This window comes from Aquila chrysaetos, chromosome 17, assembly GCF_900496995.4.
Source record: "Aquila chrysaetos chrysaetos chromosome 17, bAquChr1.4, whole genome shotgun sequence".
In the NCBI taxonomy this organism is placed as follows: Eukaryota; Metazoa; Chordata; class Aves; order Accipitriformes; family Accipitridae; genus Aquila; species Aquila chrysaetos.
Genome location: NC_044020.1, coordinates 2,269,033 through 2,285,455, shown reverse-complemented (window position 1 = coordinate 2,285,455; position 16,423 = coordinate 2,269,033). Strand labels below are relative to the sequence as shown.

General features: G+C 52.2%; 2 long non-coding RNA genes across 2 annotated transcripts; one reads left to right on the top strand and one right to left on the bottom strand.

Annotated features, from left to right (window-relative positions):
- Positions 1–2,304: 2,304 nt before the first annotated feature.
- Positions 2,305–6,528, top strand: LOC115352751. Its single transcript, XR_003927252.2, has 2 exons — positions 2,305–2,519; positions 5,212–6,528. It is a non-coding gene; the product is annotated as an uncharacterized LOC115352751 (long non-coding RNA).
- A 113-nt stretch (positions 6,529–6,641) lies between these two features.
- LOC115352753 lies at positions 6,642–16,040 on the bottom strand. Its single transcript, XR_003927253.1, has 4 exons — positions 13,541–16,040; positions 10,721–12,219; positions 8,911–10,021; positions 6,642–6,875 (listed from the first exon to the last, which is right to left on the bottom strand). It is a non-coding gene; the product is annotated as an uncharacterized LOC115352753 (long non-coding RNA).
- Positions 16,041–16,423: the final 383 nt, after the last annotated feature.

Below are 16,423 nucleotides of genomic sequence, written 5' to 3'. Positions count from 1 at the left end.
TCCGTGGCCCACTGGATGAAGAGTCAATGATGCTGCAGAGCTCATGGCATCTTCCTCCAGCCAGCAAGGGTCTTCCTCCTGCTGCAGGGACCCTGCATATGAGGTGTGGGAGAACTGGAGGGAGGGTTGGTCTAGCCCACAGAGAGACAGCCACTGCTGAGAAACACTATCCTGCTTGTTCCTCTGGCTGCAACCAGGGGCAGGGAGGAAGAATGCCACAAAAAATGGCCAGAAAAGGGTGTTTATTTGCCCTCCCTTCAGGTGACAGGTTCCTGTGGACCCCATGGGAAAAAGACGACGGGGCAGGGATTTCTCATTTCCCTCCGGAGTGGGGATACAGGGTGCTGGGCACTAAGTGGTAGGGAGCGAGAGGCTGGGGGTCTTCCTAGTGCTTTGACGGAGAAGATCCCAAACCAGGAGACAAAGGAACCCCACAGGGCACTGAGAGGAACTTCACAGCCTGCTCAGCTCATAGCCCAAACGCAGTGGCCTCTTGGCAAGCTTTGCGGGGAGAACGAGACGGTACTTGACTCCGGCAGGACAGGGAGTGGTGGGGCTCACATCTTCCTGCATGCCCAGGGTCTGGGTGAGCAGAAGAGTGTCTGACCCACCACTCCGAACCGGGGCAAGAAAAGGATCGAGCCCAGAAGGGATTTCAGTAACCCACAGGGCTCTGGACCCGTGTTTGTCCCACCGCTCGCCGTCCCCGTCAGGGGCTGCTGCCACCTGCCAGACAGGAGCCGGGTCCCGTCCGTGCCTTGTTGGAAGAGCTGTGGGTGCCTCAGCTGAAGACCGGGACATCCTCAAAGGAGTGTGTACCGGCCACACAGTCTCTGCAATCTGCAGTCTTAGCATCTCCTCACATTTCAATGGCAGGGAAGGGTTTTTTTTCCCTTCATTCTGCCTTTCTCCAGTTCCTGCTTTTTGTCTCCTTTGGTCCTGCCTCCTCTTTCTGAACTCTTTTTCCCTGTAGTGCCTTTTTCCCTGTTTCCAGCCCCCTCTCACAGCACTGACTGCTCATATATCCTTTTCCAAGTCTCTTCTGTTCATGTGTCGTCTCTTCTCTTGTGCTACAAAGAGGCAGATGCAGGAGAGAGCGCTGTGGAAAATATACCTCTACTGCAGCAGGGAGAGGTGTGATGCTTTCTCTTCAGTTGAGGTGAGAAGACAGGCAGAGGGGAAGGAGGAGAGACTGTCCCTGTTTTAGGAATCACTGCGGTGGCATGTCTCTTCCTCCAGTGTCCCCTGGGAGCCCTTTTTAGAGACACGGACCCTCCAAGAGCCACCACTGGCCACAGCGGCTAACATTGCAGAAGTGGTGTTTCCAAATGCAAGTCTTCCTAATGACTGGTTCCTGGGGAAATGCTCTTATAGCAGGTTTTCACCCCTTCTTTTCAGCATATATTTCTATGGATGGGGTGCCCAGGTCCATAAAAAGGGACGGTCCTTTGCAGATGAAGGACCAACCAGTGAAGGCGGTTCATGAGCCAGAGACCTTGCTAAGCCACAAATTTCTTGTGACACATCAGTGAAATGCTTTCTTCGGGCCTCAGTCCTCAATATGCAAAGGTGGAAGGATGCCACCTCCCCACCATACAGCCATGTCGGGTGGGCAATGTGTAAAAGTGGGTGGGAAGTGGAGATGTCCCACCAGGCTAGGTGCCCCTGCACCCACGTTGGTCCCAAGGGTGATGGGAAGGGCACCCTGCTCCGGGCTGGGTGCTCGGCGAGCGAGGTGCATCGTCGCAGGGGCACCTGCTCAGTAGGCTTTCAACGAGGGGACCACGTTGGTGGGACACCTCCACCACCAAGGTGGGACCACTGAGGTTGCTGGGGAGGGATTTTGCTAGATGACACCCATCCCCTGCACCTGCGGCAAGGGAGGAGTAAGAGGGGAGAGCCTGTCCGCAGCAGAGGAGCAGCAGGATCCCCAGCGCGAGAGCCAGGGCCAGCTTTTGTCCCCTGCCCAGATCGGGGACACAGCACTGGTATTGTCCCAAGACCGCCTGGGAAAATGGGAGGGGTTCCCCATGAAATCTTTCCATACAGTAAAAGAGCGTCAGAGCCGGGGAGCGAGGGGAGGACGACACAGACATTCGAAAAAATACACACACACACACACCCCCCAGCCAAACAATACCCGCAGTGTGCTGAGGGAAAGGGAGACCCATGAATTGGGAGTTTGATAAGGGATTTTCTCCCGCGCGCGCCCGCTCTCTCAACGGCCCCTTCAGTTTTCCCAACACTCCCCCCCTCCTTCCCTTGCCGGCTTTCTTGTTTGGGCCTTAAACAGTGCGCCGTCTTTGTTCGGGATACAGGTGAACGACAATCATGTGATTAACACACACTCACACACACGCGCGCGCGCACATAAAAAGCTTTTTAAGAGCGTCCAGCTTTCTCCAGACCCGAAGACGGGAGAGGAAACCCGGGCTAGGAGGAGCTGAGGCGGCGGCGGTGGCCGCGATGGGGACGGCCACCGGGATGGACGAGCCACCGCCTCTCCCCTTCCCGTGGAGGTGGGCACGTGAGGCAATGAGGGGCAGGAGGGCTGGTGGGGGGGCGAGGGTTTGGGATTTGGGGGTGGGTGGGGGTCTTGTCCCTGCTGCCTTCTCGCCCGTGCCGGGCAGGGTTTGCACTGGCCGTGTCCCCCCATGACGCTGTGGGAAGGACAGGGGGGGGGTCACCATCCCAACATCGTGCTGGGGAAGGGGATGCAGAAGTCTCCCCTTCTCTCTCTGCCGGGGAGGGGAGCCAGGTTTCCCGTGCCAAAGCCAAGCCCTTGACCCTTCCCGGCTCCCACGTGGGATTTGCATCTTCGCCAGCATGAGGCTTGCTGGTCCCGCCGTGGCTGGAGGGGAGGGCTCGGTGAGGAAGAGGAGGGGGGGCAGCCCTCCTGCTGGAAAGCAGGGGATGACTCCCCACCCAAGCTGTGGTGTGGGGAGATCTGAATGGATTTGCTCAGTCCCATTGTGGCCCAGGAGGGAGAAAGAGAAAGGGAGAGGACCAGGCAACCCAGGCAGTCGTGGGAAGGTTGTGGATGGCAGGGACAGTTGACCCATGCTCAAAGTCCTGCTGCCCCAGCCAGAAATAGTATATCCAACATCCTCAGTGAGGACTGCATGTCCCCTTTGGTGTGGAGATGCCTCGGGGCCCTATCACACCTCATCACCATGACCATAAAATAGCTGGGAAGCTGGTTACTCAGTCTTGGGGCGAAGTGGAGACTAGTGAGGGGATGGCCAGGTGACCATCTGAACCACCCACAGAGGCAGTCATGAAAGAATTGGAAAAAAAATAGCAAGGTTTCAAATGGTTACTCTTTATTTGAAGATTGCCTGGGTGTGATGCTCCAAGGAAAAGCAGGGAGGAGCAAAGGGAGAGGCCACCATAATGCTTGGAAAATCTATGGGTCTGCAGCCAGTCTCACTCGTGAGATATCATGGGACATGATTGATGGCAGCCTGGGAGAGATCAGGACCAGGCCGTACCCTTTGCTGGAACACCCAAGCCCAGCCCCGTCTCCACCACTTCCTCATGCCCTTGTCTCCGGATTCCTCCCCGAGCTGATGTCAGGACTGCCGTCCCAAGCCCCCAGCATGCGGGTCGTTTTCAAGGCCTTTCCGTGAACAGGAGAAGCAGAGGGTCCCCAAAGCCCATATTTGTGTAACCCTCCACGATTCTGTGGCGGCTGCGATCTCCAAAGAGCCCTTCAGTTTTCCTTGTGCCGTAGGCGTCCTCCCAACAGGGAGGTGGGCACAGGAACCAGTGCCAGGCTCTGGTCTTCATCACCCCTCGCCCTTTTTGGCTGAAGCTCCCAATTTTGGTCCTAGCCCTTCTCAGATGCCTCTTTGCTTCCAGTCACGGGCATCAGTGAACTGGCTGCCCACAAGGCAGCCCGAGGAGAAAGAAAGTGGTGTGGGTCACTCAGGAAAAGCAAAGACCTGCCCGTAGCCCTGCCTGGGTTTTGGCAGCACCACGCCGTGTCCATGTCGTTAGAGGAGAGTTAGCTGCAGGGGGTGTGCAGTAATTTTTGCCATGGGGTATCAGGGGAAACAAAAGGCAGGCAATGCCCGGAGTTGTTTACAGCCTGACCAGGTTGGTTGTCAACCCAGTGTCCTGCACAGGGCAGCAAAAGAAATGTCATGGTGGCTGCTCTCCTCCGGGGTTAGCGTTCCCCATGGGCGACACAATCTGGGTGATGCTGATCAGCGCGTGGCCCTGCGCTCCGGGATGGGATGGGAGTCCTCGGGAAGCTCTTTGGGGACTGGGTCTGGGATGTGGTTGCAGAGTCCCACCCGGCTCAGGAGCAGGAGAAACCCTGTTCCCTCTCCAAGGCACGGTGTGGGCAGCCGCAGGTGTGGGAAACCACGCCACTGCCGCTGGTGTGTGTGCCTTGATGTGCCCGAGCAGGAGACTTCACTCAGAGGCATTTTTTGCTTTAAATCAGTGGATTACGATGCCAGCTGCTTCAGGGAGGAGGTGTAGGGAAAACCTCGTGGAAAGAAGAGAGGAGAATCACCTCTGAGCATTGCAAAGACCCCAGGCAGCTCCCATCCCGTTGTCTTGACCAGCCCAATGTTTCTCGGGCATGCTGAGGACTTGTGATGGCTAAACGGGACAATTTTCTGCATTACTCGGGTCTGGAAGGATCAAAGAGGAGCAGGGCAAGCATGTCTGTCTGCTACCTGCTTTGATGGGTGGCACGGACATTCCCTGGCTGTTAACTCCCTCGTCTCCTGCCAGAGAGGCCAGGTGTACTTCCAAAAAGCGAACCCCAAAAAGCAAGCGCTGAAGGGGTGGGGAGCTGGGGCAGAAGGGGACTGGGTTCGCCTTTTCTCGGATGGAGTCTGGCATATCCAGTGTGATGTAATGGAGGGAGCTGGGTGCTCTCGGTCTGCACAACAGAGGAGAGATGCCTAGAGGGGAGAGGAAGGGAATTGTACGAGATTGGGCAGAACAACCAGAAAAGGGGACCCTCCCAACGGGATCTGTGGTTGTAGCAGTGCTGGGTGACCCCGGTGGGCTCGTTCAGCGGTGGCCGAGGTGGCTCCAGGGTGATCTTCACCTCTGCCAGTCCTCTGGCTGCACGGAGGCTCCTGGGGAGCCGGGGGAAGGGTTAAGTCGGGAAGGCTTCAGCCTGCTGCCTTGGCCCCTGTAATTCCTCCAGAGAGTAGGACTGGGAGAACAAGGAGCCCTTTCTGTTCACAGGAATTAATAGCAAAGAGTCATCTGGGGTGTCATTCAAGCCCTGATCAGCTCCCGGAGGAATGCGAGGGAGAGCGAGCGAGGGAGCACGGCCTGAGGCTGAGGCACCAAAGCCAGGGCAGGAGCAGTTCGGCTGGTTACCAACGTTACTGGCCGGCATTTGGGCAGCGGGACCATCTTCCCCTTCACCCCAGCCTCCGTGTCCCCTCTGCCCTGTGCAGGGGCTCACCCCGACACCCGTATTCAAAGGGCTCCCACCAGCTCCTAAGCTTGTCCCTTGTTACCCATCACTTCATCCCGGGGGGAAGATGTCCCAACCCGTCAACACCGCAGCCTCCCCTCCGCTGAGCCGGGAGGGATGGGCCAGGCAACCAGGCGCCGGCACAAACCCATCGCCCTCACGGTGGACGTGAACTCCAGCAGACACCCCCTCTCCGGGGCTCGCGCATCACCCCCAGCCTGTGATGGCCATGCTGTTTGTCCTCCCAAGCAAGTTTTCCTGTGGAGAGGCTCTCCAGGGAGCCCTCAAGCATGGCTGGGGACATGGGGCGGTAGCTCAGGGGACCACAAATTTCGGTACTGAAGCCTTTGCCGCTGCATCGTCTTGCCCAATCTGACTTGGTCACTGCAATTTCAGGAGAAAAAGATCAGGCCAGCGAGTTATCATGCTAGTGTTTCATGGCGTTGCTTCACGGCCACACAGGAAGGCTTCAAAGTGCTGCATGGTGACACTGCAGCGTTGCCTGCAATGGCAACCAGCTCCGGTGAGACAAGGAAAGATTTTGGCCACATTTCTACTAGCCTGAGAAGGATACGTTGGAGTGGTCCATCCTGTCCCATGGTGCCCCGTCTCCCCTCTGCCCGGCCCACGTGACCACACCTGGTAGCCCAAGGTGACCCAAGGCTCTGGTGATGCAACATGGTCAACCCTACCACATGGACTACGGGGTCTTCAGGGCAACCTTTCGGGTCAGCCCTCGGTGTGCGCACGGCCACAGCACGGACCGTGATCTGTGCTCACCAGCCGTCGGGCAGACGGTGACCTGCATGAAATGTGAACGGGGCCATGCTGGAGTGCACGACTTGCTTTCGCTGGCCGAAATGCATCTCACCAAAGGTTCCCCTCCTCCCTACACACACCAGGTCAGCACAAAACCAGGCTTAAACACCAGCTCTGCATCTCAGCATCCTCCGAGAGATGCGCGGTGCCGCCGGGATGGATGCCTCTACCCCCTCCCCACTCGCTGTACCACCACCACCACAATAAGTGCGCCTTGTCGTAGAGGGGTTAATAAATGATGCAAGAAAGGAGCCCTTTAATGCACGGTGACCTCTGGCCTTTCATAAATCACAGTGTTGGGCTGCAAGTGCGCGGGGGGCGCGAGGCAGTGGGGGGAGAGGATGGGAGGGGGTCCATGCAGCTGCGCCACGGAGTTGACATTGTTCCCACCATCACTAAAGTGCAACAAATCCCTCTATTGTGTTCCTGGTTTATCTGGTTCCTCTTGTTTATTAGCAGAGGTTGTTTGGCGCTGGCTCCAGCCCTGGGCGGGTGGAAAGAGTGTTGGCACGCACCAGAGGAGGGGAGGGAGGGAGTGGGGGGGATCGGGATGGGAGGACGAGAGCAGTTCATCAATGGCTGTATTGTCCCATCTTTTTTGTTGCTCCTGTAATGATATGTTCGAAAAAAGGGGATTAAATAAAAAAAAAAAAAAAAAAGAGGCGGGGGGGAGACGAGAGAGGGAGAGAAAGACAAACGGCACAGAAGGACTTGGTAAGAATGGCCGGTCTGGGCCCGCAGCGGATGCTGTCGCAGCTGGGGAGGATGGGTCGGGACGGAGCCGCGACGGGGCTGCTCTGTGCCTTTATGCTGCTTATTCAGGTCGGGAGTCGTGAGCCCCAGTGGCTCGGGCTGGGCCCACCCGTGCCAACTCTATTCACGGCCAGCGGGGACCACGTGTGCGCGGCAGAGAGGATGGGGCGGCAGGAGCGAGGGGCTGGGGCCAGCGAGGAAGGGGGAGGAAGACTATTCTTTACGTCCCTCGAGTCTCAACCTGCCTTTGTACAGAAGTGGCAGCTGGGGGACACAGCATCTTCTCAAAGCACTGGCAGTGTCCTTCATCCCGCTTGGTCATCGTCCCCCAACCTACCTACCCATTATGAGAAGTACCAGGGCCCCTTCCCAAATTAGCAGAGATTTTCTTGCACCCAGATCTTGCTCACACTTGCATTTTTTCCCCTGGAGCGGCCTATGGACACATGCCTATGGAGAGCTCCACTGGTTTTCATAGGCATCAGCAGGACAGCGCTGGAAGACAATGGCACTTTGGTTGCCGCTTTGCCTAAAGCTAGATGACAGCACGGGTAAAACTGCCACAGCCACAGGGGCTTTGCTCGGCATTGCTCTGCCTGTTGCTATGCATGGAGCTGAACAGATGCAAGCATCCCTAAGAGATGCACATCCCACCATAAACAGCCTTATTGAGATCAGAGTGAAATGTATTGAGATAAGAGTAAAGTTCTGTCTGGGATGCTCAAGGGCATTTTCTAGTTCAGCTCAGGCCACTACCTGGCTGGTTTTATCCCAACCACACTGTCTGTTTCTGCTCCAGTGTCTCCATCACCTCAGAGGTCTCATGTAGGGACATGTTGATCTGGACACACATAGGAGCTCTGCTGTGTTTTTGTTTTTTTTTTTTTCCCTGAACTTGAAATAACAGGTTTTATTTTGTGGTTATTGGGCTCTTGTGTCTGACCTCTCATGTTTCAACCTGGGTCAAGTTTTAAATGCAAAATGCTGGTTTGAAATGAAATGTCAGAAATTCACTTTGAAAATGTCCATTCACAACATTTTGGCATTTAGAAAACAGAATAATTCAGGAATATTGTCTTGAAATGAAATGTTTTGATATTTTAAAAATCCCCCTCCCACACTCGCTTTCCAGCCAAAAGTACTTGTTGAATTACGTCTGGATCTGCAACTGGTTTCATTCCCCTGAAGTCCCATCTCTTGGCAAATTATTTACCAATAAATACTTTCCTGGTACCAATCATTCCCACCCTCAGATGATGCCACACCCTTGCCATCCCTGGGAGGTCTCAGGGTCTCCACAAAATGCTGGAGTGTGCCTGGATTCTTGGTTTCCCCAAGTCCCACCTTGCCGCAAGTGATCTCGGGACTCACGGCAGGCCTGCCATCAATCTGTGCCACCCACTCCCTGAAGGTCGGGCGTGGAGCCCAGCGCTGGCACAGCTGTAGCTTTGTGGCCTTAAAAACTAGAGGCTTAAACTCACGTAACACGGCAGCACATGTCTGTGCGGCTGCTGCTCAGGGTGTTTCTAAAGAGACATACGAAGAGCTGGGTGGCAGAGATGTGAAGGTCTGATGCTGTAGGAGAAGTGGAGAGGAGAGGAGGAGAGGAGGGGATGGGACGGACTCTCCCTTATCGTGGGGATGCACGGCAATGCACGCGGAGGGACCCCTTTTCACCTGAGTGGAAAATGAAGTGTGTCAAAGCTGAGAAATACTGCTGACTTGATTAAAGCTAACATTTTTCGTACCCTCTTCTCCCACGTAAACATAAAATGAGAGAGTGAACCATCCCAGTGGCCACACAGAGATGAGCCAGGTAGTGACGACAGGATTATACAGTTGTCAACAGCTTCCCAACCCCTCATTTCAAGAGTGGTTCAGCTCCCCACCTCCTCCTCTGCCCATCACACTCCTTCTCCAACACAAGTCTGATCAGCTTCTCCGCTATAGGAAGTTCTCAAACCTAGTGCTGGCTTCCCCCAGTCAGACACTGTTCCATAGCCAGCAGGTACCTCCATAACCAGTGTCATCCAAAGCATCTTCATGTAACCTCTGAAAAGAAAGAATGAATAATTCCCACCAGCAGTCAGTATCACTACTTGTTCAGCTAAAACATCCAGGTCCACCTGTCCTTCCCTTCCTCCAGTCCAGTGAGAGGGAACTTCATAGAGCTTCTGGATTACAAACCTGAAGAGTTACAGGGTTGTCCTTGGAAAAATCTGGTCACACAATGAGTTTAGCAGCAACTTGGAAACAGAGTACGGTTTGTCTGTGCCAGCATGAAGCGGTGGCAACGTCAACCCTGCACCTGAGCTGGACAGTCACAGGAATGTGTCAAAGCCAAATCCCCTTCTGAGACTCTCACGTCTCTCTTTTTTTCTCATGGGCAGTGTAAACTTTGCCTAACCTAAGGCTACCTACCAGTCTCATCAGCCCTTGGAGCCGGTGGCACTGGTGACTTTGAAGGAGATGCTCTTGTCTGCCCAGAGTAGGTCATGTCACGTCACAGAAAGGACAGAGCACCGGGACCTGGATTTATAGCAGGCAAGTGCACCCGTGAGCATCCCCAAAGGCAAAGTCTAGCCTGAGCTGCATGCCCTGAGAGCGGCATCTGGATCAAACCGCAGAGCATTCAGGGGGTAGTAATGAGGACCAGTCAGGTTGCCTCAAGGCTGTGCCTGCAAAGCACTGTAGTTTGCAGCAGGGAGCACCTCTCCTTCCACATCAGCAGATAATGGAAGAGAAAATAAATTCTCATCATGCACACGAAGAGGACATCTCATCCCAGACAGTGTGGGAGATGCTCCTTGGACACTGAGCTCTCAGCTGTGCTCATAGTGGCCCTGACTCTGCTTTCAGTGACATCCCTTGGGGCAGGGACAGGACTGTGGCACTCGCCATGAACTTCACAGTCTGAGCAGTTGCCAAGAATCTTACCATTAGGTTTTGCTTTGCGAACCCCAGGGAAGTTCAAGGAATCACTTGTCTGCCAGCGATGGTCTGGGAGTTTTTAAATGGGTATCAGCATTAGGCTGGAAATTCATAACAAGCCCAGATCAAGTTCCTAATCAAGAAGTACATTTGGGACGTTTTAAACCCAAGTGCCGCCTCTTGGGAACAGCACAGGCCCTGCACCTCCGCAGAGAGTCACACCCTGCGCGTTTTGCTCCGAAGCGGGAGAAAAGTCACAGCCCGTCACCCCCCGGGACGCGCGACACGGTGACTAGAGGAGCATGGCACTGCTCGCTGAGCATCCCGGCCCAGATGGCACAGCTGAACCTGCTGGGTGGCAGGACTCCCCGGCACCGCCGGCTGCACCAGTGCCCGCTCCCGCGCTGTCCGGAGCACAGCTGCCTCGTGTCCCCTCTTCTCCCTACCCCCCAGGAGACCGCACAGCATCCGAGGTCCCCTGGCCACCAACGCGGCCCCTCTGTCAGGGGTCCCCTGGCTCACTGGTCAGCTCTGTTTGAATCGAGGCATGAGAATTTCTCCTTCATTCGCACAATCATCTTGCCTCCCCCCCCCACCCCCTCCACCAGCCATCAAAATCCTCCTTCCCTGCCTCCCTCCTTCTCCTTCCCGCCGCCTCCCCCTCCTCTCCCTGGAACTTCCCTGCAGCTGCAGAGCTGGCCAGACAATCGGGTGTTTTAGAGAAATACATTTTTGGGCTAATTTGCCATGCATAAGTGTTTCTCTTACCCTTTAAAGGCAGGGAACAAAGAGCGCATTCTCCGGGAGCTCTGCCCTGTTGTGAGCAGCCCTGCAGCTGTACAGCGCTGTGCTACCCTCCGCTCTCCTGCTCCACTCTCTGCTAGCTGTGCAAGGAGATGGGGCTCTGCTTCTCCCCAGGACCACACCATCTCCTACCCATCGCTACACATTTCTTTCTGTTTTTTTTTAAAGCAGAGCCAGAACAAGTGAGAAGGGAAGGGATTTGGCAGCACTGTCACCTAGACTGACTTGCCAGATTGTCCAGGTACAGTCTTTTATGTTGAGACATCGTTTATTTGGAAACAGTCTGAATTTTCCTTTACTTGGGGATTAATCCTGTGTCCAGGTCAAGTATTTATTTTATCCCCTCGATAAAGAACACTGTGGCAATGCATTACACACACCATATTAGAGCGCATGAAATTTTGCACTATCAAGGAAACCTAGTCATTAAAAAAGAAGTCACGTGTGAGGTTTTCAGGTCCTATTTCCTCACTTCAAACACTGGTAGCCATCCCTCGTTGGGGAATTTCTCAGACGGGGGTTTTCCTTTTTAAGGCTAGGATGTTGAGTGATGAACAGATTTGACCTGGTGGACCAGATCGGGAAGAAGATGCAGATGTTCTGGCATGAACCACTCACAGGTTGTGGGAGAAGGAGATGGCCTGGAGCAGCTGGACACTGAGGAACTAAAGATTTTTGTTAGCCTTTTGGGGATCCCATTTCAGCACTTGCTGAATAATCTTTTTCCTATCCATGGAAAGTTGGTCCAGCAAATGGCTTCCCAGATGAGGCAGCAGGTGCTGGTATAAGTGAAACAAGGCTTTTAAACCAGCCACAGTGAAGTCACTTACCCCATTTCAGCAGCACTGTATCCAGGCAAACTCTTCCCATCAGCCCACTCCCATCCACCGTAAATATTAACTCAGTCCAAACCAGTCCCATTTTCAGCTCCAAATTCAACACACTCTAAGGCAGCTAACCCGGTCCAGTCTAGCCTACCCAGAACGTGCCTATCACAAGCTGCCATCTCAAACCCGCATTCAGATTTCACTCAGTCTGTGTAAGTGTAGCTCAGTCGGATCAAAGCCAGTGTAACTCAGGCCAAGCCAGCCATACCCAGGCCATTCTGACCAAATTCAAGCCACACTCCATTCAGGGACTAGTATAGTCTAGCCTGTCCAGTTGCACTCAAAGTCTAACCCAGTAAGGGGGTGAACCAGGATGTGCCAGCTGCAAGGCAACAAGCTCAGCTCTGAGACACTTGAAATGTGTTTTCAGATAAAAATGTCTGGATCTTACAGAGGTCACCATGGCTTTAAGAGCTTGTGGCACTTTATCTCAAACAGGTTAACAGGATTGGTCCCCCTGAAACGCCCTGCACGTTGTACCGATACAGACGCACTCATTCTTTAGTTCTCTCCCGCACCTTGCACCCTATTGTTTTGCCTCCAGCAGATCTTCTTGACTCAAATCCAGATGGATCTCTTGGAAAAAAAAAAAAAGAGATAGGGACTTCGCTTTAAAATTCTTCCATCTGTTTTAGGAACAGATGGAAAAGAGAGAGGAAGAGAGGAGGGAGGAGAGGAGAGGAGAGGAGAGGAGAGGAGAGGAGAGAAGAGAGGAGAGGAGAGAGAGGAGAGGAGAGAGAGAAGGAAAGAAGAGAGAGAAAGAGAAAGAAGAAGAGAGAGCTCTCTCTCTCTCCTCTCTCCTCGCTCCCTCTTTCTTCTCAGATGCTTCAGCAGAACTGCCTTTGGGGCCTGTACAAGCATAAAATGAAGTTTTTATGGAGTGGAGACTAAGATCCTGAGCTTCTAAGCTAGGAAAGGCCAGCTTGGAAGAAATGATAGCTGGAGGAATGTACAGTAGAAAGTGTAATCGGCAACACCACCCAAGAGCTAGGACAGTGGGACAAGTTGAGCCTCACCTGGCACAGCCCACTAAATCCCTCAGTTCCTTCCTGACTCTTTGAGCTCTTTGCGCTCAGCAAGGTTGGTAGCCATATGCACGTAAGAACTTAGTTACAACAGGAGGCCGTTAGTGGAGCCAAGGCTCAAAGACATGCATTTATTGACAGTGTGGTGGCACTTGGTCTACACAGACCACCACCTGCTCTTAGCTCGACTAGGGTCTTAATGCTCTGAGACTCCTGCCTTGCCATGCTACTGTGAATGAGTTGTATGAGGGAGCAGAACTTCAAGTTTCTTAGTTTCCAAACTGCATTTCAAACTCCAGAACTTGCTCTTCCGCCTTTACAAGTGACTCCAGTAAGTGCTAGTCAGGTTTTAAAATCGTAGTGCCAAGAAAAAGTCAATTTCTGCCAGACTCAGAGCTGCAATAGTGAAAATCCCATTGAGCAATGGGTTTAATCATATTTAGCGTCCTCTCGGGATAAATGTCCTTCAATCCCTCTAGGAGACTGAACTTGAAAATTTCCCTGGCAGGGCTGCAGGGAACATCACACAGCACAGGTGGTCTGAGTGGCACAGGTAGGTTGGACGCCAAGACCAAGTGCCAACACAAACACCCCAAAGCCCAGGATGAGGTTAGCCGGAGCAAAATTCAGCTCCAGCCTTTGTGGCTACCATCTCAGTAAGAGAGAGAGAGAGAGAGAAAGGAGAGGAAAGGCAGGGAGAATGTTAGGGAGTGGGGGAGGGCCGGGAGCCAGCAGACTTGTGTTGCCACATGATTTTCCTGGTAGTTTTCAAAGCGCCGCTCCAACACACGCGCACGAGTCCCATGTGATCGCTTATCTACGAAAGCACAGTCGTAATGTTGTGCGCGTCTCGCATCCGCTCAGCAGCCCACCTGACTGCGGCTCCATGGGCACCCACTGCATCCTCCTCATCTGCGCCAAAGGTTGACCCATGATGGGTGGACACTGCTCCCGTCCCGGTGAGATGAGGAAGCAGAGGGGAGGACTGTCTTTCCATTTCCAAACTGCTCTTTTCTTCCCTTTGCCTGGCACTTATGTGAGGAGGCTCCAGAGGCAAGGTACTGTCACTTCTGTACTGTCATGGGGAGAAAAAGCTTTTATTTCAGATCTGGCTGTCTCACTTCTTTTAATTTGCAGAGTACCCAGAAGCAAGCTCAGATACAAACTGACCTGGCCTTATGCTGATAGCCCATATTTGTTCTTCAAACAGGTGCAGATTCTCTTTCCTTGGGTAGAACTTTTTCTCGTACCATCATCACAGAAGTCCCCTTTCACCCACAGATCCACTCAATAAAAGAGGAATCCTCCTTAGAAAGAGCAGGGAATAGGCTAAGGGAGAGTGTTCACAATGAAATAGAGCTGGTTGTTTCTTTGGGGATGGGGGATTTGTCCTCCCTTCAATTCATTTGTATAGAGAACCCCTAACTCCAGCAAAATAGTTCTTCTCAGCCAAAGGGAGGTCTAAAAGGAGCAAGAGAGATGCAAGGTGTGAGAACAGAGTTTTTGAAGGCCAACAATAGGAACTGAATTCACAGAGGCTGTGATGGTACAAGATTATGCTGCAGTAAAACATATATTTTAGGGGTGGTATTTTCCTTTCCTTTCCTTTCTTTCTCCACAGTCCTAGGTGCCAGCGGCCCTAGAAAAAATGTCAATGGAAAAGAGTCATCGCCTCATATGCTGCAAAAAACCCTCTAGTGACCTTTGCCAAAACCAAAGCTCCTATAAAGAAAGGACATCTGACATTTTAAAACTTTGGTATGGTCAAACCACCCAACGTCATCCCTACCTCCTCTTCCCAGACAATGAATCCTTGCTTTAAATTGCCCAAGAGCCAACACCGCTACCTTACCACACAGATTACGCCTCCCATGGCCATGCCTCTTTCCTGCACGCTCAGTAAGTCGCCTCCATGAAGGGTTAATTCAACCAGGGCCTTTTACTCCAAGTTGTTTTCCAAGTAACTGAGAGAATAGGTCTCTTGTTACAAACATGGCTTCTGGGCATTTGGTGATGCTTTCCCTTTTCTCTCTCTCTGTACCACAAAAGAATCTTTTGTTCTTGTCCCTCTGTCTCATTTACTCTCCCCCACCCTGCTCTCGCCTCTTCCCTCCATTGGCTGCCAAGTGACTAAGGAATGGCAAAAAATGACCATAGCGCGGTCATGGCAAATATTTCTTCAGCTATTATCTGATAGAGACCTTGAGCATCTATGTGAAGGGCCCTCTGCCTTCCCTCAGGCTTCTCCTAGAGATGGGGAAAAATGAGTCAGACACAGTAGGGCAGGATATAAGTTGAATCAGCCCAACATGCTAATGGAAATGTCTTGCAAATGGAGTCATGGTGCCTGTTTCAGGAAAATCAAATGATAGGAACCCAGAACTGGCAGGAGTCCAGAGGCAGCTTCAATTGGTCTAGATTTTTATAGGAACTCTGCATTTATTAAAAAACACATGGGAAGCACAAAAAAGTCACTTTCTTGCCTCCACATTTACTGATTCAGCTGTTTGTAAGCTGGAGCCAACACTCTTCGTTGGATGGGTTGTAATGTCGTATAGTTTCTCCGCACCATTGCTGTAAATCTTCTTCTGCATGACCTCCTACCACAGAAAAGCTGTGGCAAATCCCCATGGACATCATGTCTTCCCACACCCCATTGAAATTATACCTCAGGCATTCCCACAGACATCCTTCTAGCTATAGTCTCCTTGCACATACTGTGTCACTGAGTCATTTTACACATATGTGCAGAGATATGTAAAAGTTCACATGATGCTAAAGTTACTACAACTTCCACAATGACCTTTCTGCAACAGAAACAACTCCCCAGCCAAATGCCCACCTCCCTACCTTTTAGAGCATTTGGGTGTATCCTTCACTGATACTGCCTTCCGCAAGAAAATCAAATTCTTCAGTCTCACCTGAAGCAAATCTTGCTGTTTCTGCCTTTCTGCTCATCTTCTTCTCTACCGACCTGCTTCACTCCTCTGACTACCCTTTGTCCCAAGTCCATCTCAGTCCGTGTCGTGTTTTAGGTGAACGCGGCATATGCTGCCTGGCTCCATCTGCCAAGCTTTCTGCACTCTTCTCCCATTCAGTGCCTTAACTATTTCGGAAGGCCCTTGAAACAATCATTACATTTCAGCCTTAGTGACTTCTCGCGCACACACATACAAAGCTGTGGATGTAAGGCATTATCTGGAGAATTTTTATTCCTGTAGAGAAGGGGAATGGACTATACAGATAAAAGGGCTATTATATTCCCACATTAGAAGGACTTCTTGTCTGGTGGATTTTAACCACACTGGTTAAAACATCATGAAAACGGTGCACTGACCAGCTCCTTATATTCATATGACTGTGTCCACAATAAAGATTTGTGCTAAGTCAACCATATCTGTTTTGAAACTACATGCAGAGCAGCTTTCATTGTAAAGCAGCAAACCCATCTAATATGTAACAATTAAGGAACATATAATAATCCTCTTCCTGCCTCCTGGCTTGATAGCATCTAAATGAATCCCAACGCAGACACAGAGATCTTTACTGCAATCCCAGCTGTGTCCCACTGCTCCCACAGTAGCTCTATCATACAGGGTGCTCGCCAGGAGTGTACAGTCAGCCTTAGTAGATAAACACTGATCATCTCCATCACAAAGGGCAACTGAAGCACCCTGAGATGAAGAATTTTACCCTTGTCAAAAAAGCAAGTCTCTGGCACATCCAGAAACTCGTTAATTCAAATCTTGTGCATC